Source organism: Lycium barbarum, chromosome 2 (genome assembly GCF_019175385.1).
Source record: "Lycium barbarum isolate Lr01 chromosome 2, ASM1917538v2, whole genome shotgun sequence".
In the NCBI taxonomy this organism is placed as follows: Eukaryota; Viridiplantae; Streptophyta; class Magnoliopsida; order Solanales; family Solanaceae; genus Lycium; species Lycium barbarum.
This window is the reverse complement of record NC_083338.1, coordinates 130987449-130998224: the sequence shown is the minus strand read 5'-3', so window position 1 is coordinate 130998224 and position 10776 is coordinate 130987449. Positions and strand designations below refer to the sequence as shown.

The 10776-nt window shown below is 34.1% G+C and overlaps 1 long non-coding RNA gene across 2 annotated transcripts; it reads left to right on the top strand.

The window, feature by feature from the left end:
- Positions 1 to 258: 258 nt before the first annotated feature.
- Positions 259 to 9975, top strand: LOC132627271 (uncharacterized). Of its 2 annotated transcripts, none has more exons than XR_009577821.1 (3): positions 259 to 898; positions 7484 to 7765; positions 9662 to 9975. It is a non-coding gene; the product is annotated as an uncharacterized LOC132627271 (long non-coding RNA). The 2 variants fall into 2 exon arrangements; XR_009577822.1 differs by lacking the exon at positions 9662 to 9975 and adding an exon at positions 8551 to 8887.
- The last annotated feature ends 801 nt before the right edge of the window (positions 9976 to 10776 follow it).

Here is a 10776-nt window from a genome sequence, read left to right as displayed (position 1 = left end):
ACGTATATTAAATTACTTGTATTATAATCTTCATATGTACAAATCTTTGAGAATTAATTAGGACAAAGAAGCATATTTTAATTAGTTCAAAATAAAAAGAAATTAGGATGAATAATTCATCTACCTAAAATATTGGGCCAAATCCTATTCCTATCCTACAAAATCTGTGGCCCAAAAACACCTCCAGCCCAAAACCCCACTGACCCGCCCGGCCTAACACTTAATTAAGTCCCTAATCTTCCATCAGTCTTCATCTTCAACCAAACCACCCTAAACGCTCCTCTCTCCTCTCTCCTCTCTCTTCCACCGCACCACCACGCCACCCCCCATCTCGTCACTTCCATCACTTCACCACCACCACGCCCATATCCCACAAAATCCGCTACCTACACCCCTCTTCTCCTTTCTCACACTCCATCTCTGAAAACTTGCAGGCTCTATGTGCGATTTCAGCGGATTTCAAGGTAAGCCCATCCGCATTTTTCATCATCTCATCAGTTGAAAAAAATTTCCCAAAATTTCCCCCCCTTTTTCTTTATTTTTGAGCTTCGAATTCGAGTTTTAGAAACCCCTCAATATTTTTCTATAAATACAGACTCTTGTGGGCTGTTTTGAGTAGGTTTTGGAGGCGTAGAAAATCCCATTTAAGTTGACAAGATTCAAGTGTTGTAAATCCCTCTTGAATAACCCCCAAAAAAAAAAAATCTCATCTGTTTTCATCAAGCTTTTCATAAAAAATAAAAAAAATCTTTTTTTTAGTTGCTGGTCTGAAAAATTATATTTTAACTCTACTTTTGTTTTTGTCGAATTTTGGTTGTTCTCGGCTGAGCAAGGACCACTTTGAGCGGATTCGAAGACTCGACGACGATAATAACCTCAGTTCGCTGTCACGGAAAAGGTAATCCTTAATGCTTTCCTTCATGATTTATGTTTTAGTATATTACTAGGGTATGATTAGTGCTTATCTGATTTGTTGATTGAGTTAGATTAGTTTACAATTGATATGGAGACCGTTTAGTTTGAACGATGAAGATTGTTGTAGTTGTTAGTATAGCTTAAATCTAGTTTTCTTTTGGTTAGTGTGAGATGAACTTAGATGTGAATTATAAGAGTATTAAATTGAAATGTTCGTTATATGATCCTTAACTCGTGGCTGCCTATTGCCAGTTTGGTCATTAGTTGCGTCTGTGGGTCGATAGCTCTTAGTATTCTTAATGTTACTGGATAAGATATTCCAGTTTCACCCTGCTTAAATATGGATTTTATGGATTAGAAATTATTCAGTTCTGATTATGATTCCTGGTTTGAGTGCAACTGATCAGGTAATGTTAACAGCTGATCCTTTACTATGTGTTTAGCCTAAGTCTGGGAGGATGTAGAGTTAGACTATGAGCTACAAGCTCAGTTTATAAGAGATTTCTTGGGATATTTTAATTTACAAATTCTTGATAGCATTCATAACTGATATCTTTGAGGGATTTTTGACTTAACATTAAAGAGGCATTTAGGTTTAACTTACTTTTGGAAGATGGTCACTCAATATTCACTCAATGTGGTCATGTGTTATGGTTTCTAAATATCGCAATTCATGTGCGTGTGCAGCCTCCGATGTCTTATAATTGCAAATTATTAAGTCTGGTCAAATTAATACAGTTTTGTTTTATTCTTTGGGGGACATAAGCTGTTTCGTCATAATAAAGGATGGAATAGTATTAGTTTTTTCCTAAATTCTGAATAAGACCCTTAATACAATACTGTATTGAGGTTGTTAGCTTGCATGCTTGACCACTTCCCTGTTTCCTTACTGTCACCCTGTTCTGCTTGGCTGTCTGATTTGCTACTATATTTGCCATCTTGTTGCTGCATTTTTTTTTGGCAACTTTCTACTGCATTTGGGGAGCTGATTACTGCATTTTTGTGGCTGAAAATGCCACATTGTTGAGACACATTTAGAACCAAACAGTTACTGCAATTTATACTTAGTGTTGCTGCATTTTGGCCATAAATAGTTGCTTATTTTCAAGGCAAATGTTATTGAATGTTTGTTGCACTGGAAGGACTTGTCTGGATGTTGTTATTCCATTATTTAGCCACTGTTGGATCAGCTGATTTGTCCCTCTATTTGGTTTCTAACTTTTATTTCTCTGAAGGATAGAACACTGTTTCAACTTAGAGATTGACAAGTCCTTCAACTCAATCTGATTATGTTTGGTGTAGTTTGAAATGTATTTGATGGCCATCCCTCTTCCTTGTGATCAGTCCTAGATTAGTTTGAGGTAGATTTAAGTGGCAATGTTGACAATGCTTTGGGAGTAGTTTAATTTAAGCTGATATCATGAGGAAAAATGATGTGGTTCATAGCTCCATCTTGAAATTGTTCTCAGAATTAATTCCTTTCTCTTCTAAAACAGCTACTGCTTTAAATATTAACACTATTAACCTACTTGTATACTTGAAATCTTGGTAGCTCTCTTCTATGCATGTTGGATTCAAATGTTGGTATAGAGTTAAACATACTGCGTATTAGTATTTCTTCTAGGCTGCTAGGTTGAGTATTGGTAGTTCTTCTGGGCTGATAGGTTGAGTATTTAATATGTAGTCCATTTAGATTGCCTACTTTAACTCTGAAAGCTCATATTATTAAATCCTTTAGTTTTTGAGCATGAAATTCAATTCAATATGCTATCCTGAATCTGTGTGGTGTTGTAGGTAGCTCAGTTATTTTACTGGTTGATTTTCCCTGGGATAAGTGTTGGTAATATGTCCATGTTTCTCTAATCCCCTGCATGTGTTCCTTTATCTAATTAGTTTTTTTTTTTTTTTAAGTTTAAAATATATATATATATATATATATATATGAACCTATCACTGCTTGATGTATAGATTACAGCATGATTACTCCACATTTTAAAGTAGATTCCGATGGATGAAGTTCATAGAGCACGTTGTAGATATCTTGCTTATATGTCTAGAATCTGTTTGGGCTACCTACCTTTGAGCTTTAGTTCAACTTGTTACTGTGCTGCTGCTTTAGAGCAGTTGTTGCTCTGGGTATTTGCTTTGCAGTTACATTTACTCCACCTTTAAAATACTGAAAAGATAATATATATTGAGAATCAGTTACTGCTTCCTTTATTTGGCTGAAATGTTGATGCCCCTTTAAGATGTTTCACTTTGAAAAGAACAGTGCCACACTTAAGAAAGGAACTGAGCTGCTGTTACACCTTTGGCAAGCTGTTGCTCTTATTTATAAGGAAAACATGCCATATTTGATGAAAGCAAAGCAGCAATTGCTACTATGTTTCTTTAAAAGAACAGATTTCTACACTTGATAGGAATTTTACTAATTCAAACAAAACACTACAGTTAGGCCGATGAAAAGTTGTTTAATACACATATACTATCTTATTTTTTTAAATCAATCTTTTCATTATGCGTGTACTTATCTATATCACGGTACTTATACATATTATTATATTTTTCATGGCTATTTCTAAAAGTATACCTTTTACACTATATTTTTTTTACGATAAATATCCTTCATGTATATATATTATTTTCTCATAAAAAAAATATACATTTTCATACTCTACATTATATATACTGTCCTTATATACAACAATTATATTATACCTCATCTTCTAAAATATACATATGCACTCTTTTGAATACAATATATATATATATATATATATATATATATATATATATATATATATATATATATATATATATATTCCTAATACATATAATTTTACATCTTATCTTAATTGCTTTCCTTTATTATGGGTGTACCAACATACTATTTTCATACGCGCATACCACACCTGAGCTATCTTATTTTTTATTAATTCCCTTAGTCGTATTTTCATTATATGTACACATATAGTACTATCATGGCATCAATAATTGTTTTTTTTTTCTTTTTTTTCTTTTTTGTTTTGTTACCCATGATATACATATCATGCATATACGTTATTTTCTTATAATATATATATATATATATATATATATATATATATATATATATATATATATATATATATATCCTCTTATTCTACATTATACATACCACTCTAGATAAAACAAATGTCATACATATTTTTCTTATGCACACATTAGCATTAACTACTTCCTTTATGTATATGCATTTGCTCACATAGTTACAATTACATTAAAAAACCCTTTTTTTATACAAATAGTTTTGAGAGAGTAATTTCTTTTTCCGTAATTCTTTAAATAGGTGATAATAAAAGAAATAATCCCCCTCTAGTATTAATTAAACTAAGTTTAAAGACTGTCTTGGATAGGCTCTGAGGGATGCTTAATACCTTCCCCTCGGGGTAAATAAAACCCTTACCTAGAATCTCACAGGTTTCAAAGACTAAAAAAATGGAGTTTACTTTTTACAATTGGTTTCTTAATATTTCCTAAAATTAGGTGGCGACTCTGAAAATTTACAAAACCAGAGGAAACGTAGTCATAAGTTGTGAACTAGTTTTAACCCGTTAAAAATAGGGCATGACATATATTATGTTTAACTTTTAAGCTTTCTTTGTTAACCAAAATGATGAGTAGCTAATTTTAATTCTAAGGTTGTGGATCTCATGATGAGTATTATGTGAATGGGTTTCTACTATTGATATATGCATAATGGTTGTTAGTATTTATTCTATCTTTGTGCGTTAGCGTTGGGTAATGATTGCAAGCATTAGCCTAAGCCATTATACCAACATTTCTTGGGAAAGAGAGTCAGTATTGGTAAGATTGAATAACAATGACTCGTGGCGTTAACCCTCGTTTAATTGACTAACTTAGGGATAAGAATAAGTCTAATTGGCATTATTGGTCGCTCTTTGATTTCAACTCTTTTACATTTGGAAAAATCATAAAGAGGAAATACGGTCTAACTGTTGGGAAACATTAGGAAGTCCTTAAGAGATCAAGTGCATACTCTTAGAACAACCATTAGAAGTATATCACATTGAAACCTGAAGCATAATATCTAATCAAAATGGGGAACACAACCTTAGTGTCTCTCTCGCATTAAGTACAATTCAAGTCAAAGTATTCAATTACATTACTCAACAAATATTTCAAACTATTCAGAATATGATTAAAGCCTTTAAAGACTAGTATCGCATACAATTAGTACCCTTTTCTCTCCATATTCCCTGTGGGATTCGACCCCAACCTTGTTTGGGTTACTATATTTGACAACGTTCGATTTACGCCATTAATACGTGTAATTTGAGCGTATCAAGTACTATTTTATCAAGGTAGATTATGTGTTCTTAAAGATGACAACTTGAGGAAAGAAATTCTAAATGAAGCAAATACTTCACTATTAACAATGCATCCTAGAGGTACTAAAATGTACCGAACCTTCAAAGAACACTATTGGTGGAATGGTATGAAGAAAGACATTGCGTAATTTATTTCTAAATGCTTTGTTTGTCAACAAATAAAGGCCGAGCATCAAGTCCCAACTGGTTTGTTACAACCCTTATCGATACCTGAGTGGAAATGGGAAAGAATAACTATGGACTTTGTTTATGGACTTCCACGCATTCGAAGAAATCATGATGCAATTTGGGTTATAGTTGATAGGCTAAACGAGATTCCTCATTTCTTGGCCATCAGAGTAGACTACCCATTTGCACGTTTAGCAGAATTGTACGTTAATGAGATTGTGAGGCTGTATGGAGTTCCTATTTCTATTGTATCTGACCGAGACCTGAGGTTTACATCCAGATTCTGGACTAGCTTGCAAGAAGCTTTGGGCACTAGGTTGAACTTTAGTACTTCTTTCCATCCTCAGACAGACGGCCAATCCGAGAGGGTAATTCAAATCTTGGAAGATATGCTTCGAGCTTGCATTATGGAATTTGAGGGTAATTGGGACAGACACCTAGCCTTAATAGAATTTTCTTACAATAATAACTATCAATCAAGCACTGGCATGCCTCCTTATGAAGCATTATATGGGAGAAAATGTAGAACTCCTCTTTGTTGGAGTGAAGTTGGTGAAAGAAAAGTGGTTGGTCCGGAGATTGTGCAACAAATTGAAGATAAAGTAAAAATCATCAAGGATCGTCTAAAAAATGCTTCGGATAGACAAAAGTCTTATGCTGATCTTAAGAGGCGTGAGATTGAGCATCAAGTAGGAGATAAGGTATTTTTAAAGGTTTCTCCATGGAAGAAGATTATGAGATTTGGCCAAAAAGAAAAACTTAGTCCTCAATTTATTGGACCATATGAGGTACTTGAGAGAGTTGGCCCAATTGCATATAGACTAGCTCTTCCACCGGATTTAGATAAGATCCACAATGTCTTCGATGTTTCTACGCTTAGAAGATATCGTTCAGATCCATCTCATATTCTTCCTGTTAAATCCATTGAGGTCAGTCCTGACTTGACATATGAAGAGGAACCTATCCAAATCTTGACACGTGAGGTAAAAGAGCTTAGAAAGAAGAAAATCCCCTTAGTAAAAGTCCTATGGAGAAATTATTCTGGCAAAGAAGCTACTTGGGAGCGAGAAGAGGACATGCGAATACAATACCCACACTTGTTCCAAGACTAGTATAAGGTAAATTTTGGGACGAAATTTCTTTTAAGGGGGTGAGAGTTGTAACATCCTAAATTTATTATTGCCAGTTAAATAATCTTGCTCTTGTAGTAAATATTTTTTATTATTTTTCTTGAGTTTAAAATTTTAGTTTTTGTTTGGAAATAAATAAATAAATAAATTTGGACTTGTCATATTTTTTTATTTTTTTTTGGATATTGAAGCCCATTAGTAAGACCCAATTGATAAAAATGGGTACTACAAGAAAAGAAGAACATTTCTTTCACCTCACTCTCGACTTCTTCTTCTTCTTCTTCTTCTTCTTCTTCTCCTCCTAAACCATCCATTAAAAATCCCAATCCACCTAAACTACTCTCCAAATATCAAAAAGATCCTCCTAGTTTTCATGCTTTGTATATATTTTGGAAGGTCGCCACCAAGAATCAAATAGGTTAAGTCTTGTTTTGATAATCCTAGGTTTTGGGTTTGTGGAGAAGCTCAATCAATCTTGTGGTAAGCTTGTTATTCCATATTATTTTGGATGAAATATTCAAGTTTTTGTTAGAGATTTTGAAACCTTGAAGTAAGGAAATTTAATCCCCTTTTGGAGCTGGCAGCAGTTAGTAAATTGACCATAACTTTTGATCTATAAGGCGGAATGTGGTGATTCAAAATGCTGTGAAAAGAGAAGAAAATTATCCACAACTTTTGTGTTTTGCGAAAATTCCAATTCCTCTATTTACTATGCCAAAAACAGACTGCAAGGCAGCACATAGCTGTTGTCCAGAATTTTTTTCTACTTAAAATTTTGCAATAATGGTGACCTATTTAGCCCCGTTTTTGTTCGTCATGATTTAACATCTATATTGTTAAACTCCAGACCTTAAGTGAGTATTCCATTGTGTATTTAAGGTGCAAGAGGCTCTTGTAAAAGCTAAGGAAGTTGATATAATTGCTTGATCGTTGCCTTGGGGATTGTAACTTCTTGGCGTTTTTCTTTGAGCTTTAGAGGCACTAAATCTCCAAGGTTTGCACATATTCTTGAATTTCACATTTTATATACTCATTGTGTATTTAAGGTGCAAGAGGCTCTTGTAAAAGCTAAGGAAGTTGATATAATTGCTTGATCGTTGCCTTGGGGATTGTAACTTCTTGGCGTTTTTCTTTGAGCTTTAGAGGCACTAAATCTCCAAGGTTTGCACATATTCTTGAATTTCACATTTTATTTAGTTGAAGTATGTTGAATATCTTGAGCTTGGGTAAAACTTGTCTTTACTTTAATTTGCTATCCTATTCGGTTATTGCTAGTTATATTCTTATTTTGCTATGTTTAATTGAGTATGAACACTTTGAGCCACTCGACAACTTTGAATATCATTTGGTATCATGTGGAATGCTTTGTAAGACAAAATAACTCGCCCACATATACGGATTGCTTGAGCGTTATCGCATTCTCATTGGGACTTTGTCCTTGTGATAGTGACTTGTCACTTATATTGGCATGCCTCTTGAGATTATTCGGATCTTGTCCCATCTTGACTTTGGATTCAGATTTCATCTTAATTATGGATCTTGGTCCATCTTAAGTATGAATGGGGAAGCCACTTTCAACATGGTTCTTGATTCTCTTGATTATTGGGTGACGACCCTATTTGATTTGGGACTCCGGTCCTTCTTGTTATTCGATTATGCTTTGATGTAATTGCATGATGTATGTGTTGGGCAAAATTAACCAAATGGTGAACTTTGTTGGATTTGCTTTGAAAAGCTTCTTGATATTTGAGATTTTGAATATTGATATCTTGAACTATTTTAATATTTGATATTTATTTTCTTGAAAGGATTGTACCTTCATTTTGTTCTTGATGGTGATTTTGACAAGCTTATTCCTAGAATTTATTCTTGTACTCCTTACATTATATTTTTATTCTAAGTGTTAGTTAAGCTTATGTGTCACTAAGATTTATGCTTCGCGATAGTTTGTTACTATCGTAGGTGATGTTCCAAAAGGGACTTGAGGATGGCCATTTGAAGTAGACTCTCTTAAATGAAGATCACATTTGCATGAGCACATTCATTTTGTATATTTTTGGGGACTTGTACGTGATCCATGTGATACACTTAGATATGCCCTTTTGAATGAAATTTGGGTCATGATGCTAATATTTTGTAACTTGATTTTGATGAATGACTTGACTATTTTGGGAGTGTCCATGCCCAAGTCTTGTAATATATCAAATTTAGTACTTGTGTCGAACTTGGGAACTTAACTAGTTTGTATTTGAGATTGGGAGTTGAATTTCATGCTTCGTATGAGCCTTGGATGTTGTAGCATGAAAAATATTTCTCTACTAAATGTATGATAAATTCTAAAGTATTGATTTAGCTCAAAATAGGTGTTGTCCATTTTTATGGTTGGATATTTCTATTTTGTTTTAGGTGGTTTCTTTTAGATCCTACTATGTTGAGATGTCATTTTTGGAAACTTATTCACATGGGTCTATTTTCGCTATTAAATTACTGCGAATACCTTATTAAATAAATTTTTTCTGAACGTTGTAAGTATGAAATTTTCTTTTGTTTTGTAAGTGACATCCTCCCAAAGGGGTTGCTACATGACGAGTACCATAATTATGTTAGCTATCTTCATTTCCCTTTTTCTTTCCTTGAGATGACACGAGTTCCATAATGTATTCGGAGGCTACGACCTTACGTCACTTCGAAAGGCCCGATTACTTTTCATTGATTCCTCATGCATTATATATATATACACCGTGTCGCGCTAAAGTCGGCCGGGCAGACAAGTAGATGTGCTCACCACTGCAGTGGGCATGTTATGATGATGTTTCCCCGGATGCGGGATGATGATGATACAATGATGGCATGATGATGATGCTATTATATATATGTATATTTGCATATGATTTTTCAAACGCATACCTTGCATATTGTATGTCCTCAGATGTCCCATGTGGTTACTATTTTTTCTATCCGTTATTTACTTATATTCATGTATTCCTGCTTTACATGCTCAGTACTTCAATCCGTACTGACATCTCATTTCACGGGATGCTGCATTTCGTGTTGCAGGTCATGGCAGAGTATCTCGAAGGCTCTTGGTAAGATGATACAGTCAGCAAGCTCCATTCCTTCGGACTTGCATAGGTTAAGTATATATATGGCATATATGTTATGTATTCATTATGTCTTACGAGTATGGAGGGGCCCTATCCCGATCAGTATGTCACACGTTCACTCTTAGAGGCTCATAGACAGATGTAGGTATGTGTATATTATGTGTGGCCTTGTCGGCCCCAGTAGAGTTATGATGTCATTGTTCTAACCTTGCCGGTCATATGTTATATGTATAAGGATAGTGGCGGCCTTGTCAGCTCGCGTATGTATATGTGTCTATATATGTGTGTGTGTATGTGCGCGTGCGCGCGATGTCTACTGTCATGTTGGGCCTTTTCTGCGGCTGATGCCATAGTATAGTTTTGAGATATAAATTATGCTTGTAAGCACGCCACGTGACGCTCAGTGAGTCAAGCCGGGTGCCCGTTATGCCCCTCGGTTTGGGGTGTCACAAATTGGCTTTCAATTAAGGTCAAAATTGACCATTTCAATTGTAGCCATTATCAATTTTATAATAAACAATTTTAGGGAATTAAGCATTTAATTAATTATAGTAAAATCCTAATAAAAATGGGAAAATCAAGAGTTGAGGGGGTAAAATAATTAATTCTTTTAATTAATCAAATTCCTTGAATTAAATAGAGTAAATAAAATAATTGCTAATTGAATTTTGGTAATTTAAACAATCAAATAAATTAACTATTTAAAAATCGCTTTCTCTTGGTTAAATCTAGAAAATATATCACAATTGTTGCAAAATATGTAAATTGTTATAAATATCCCAAGTAGTGGATATCCATTAAGTTATAAATATCCCAAAATATCTCAAAATATCCCATGTCCTGTTGCTCATATAAATAGGATGCACAGATGCAATGTTGAAAGGGCAGAAGTCATATAATCTGATATCTCTCTACATATTTCTTCTGTGTATTTACTTCATAGTTTTATTTCATAACACGCTATCAGCACGAGCCTCAACCATCTTGAGCAAATACTTTGAAAGCCTCGAAGTTGCTGAAGGCCTTATGCCAATATTCTACTGGAAGGTTAGTTCGCAAATATGAATT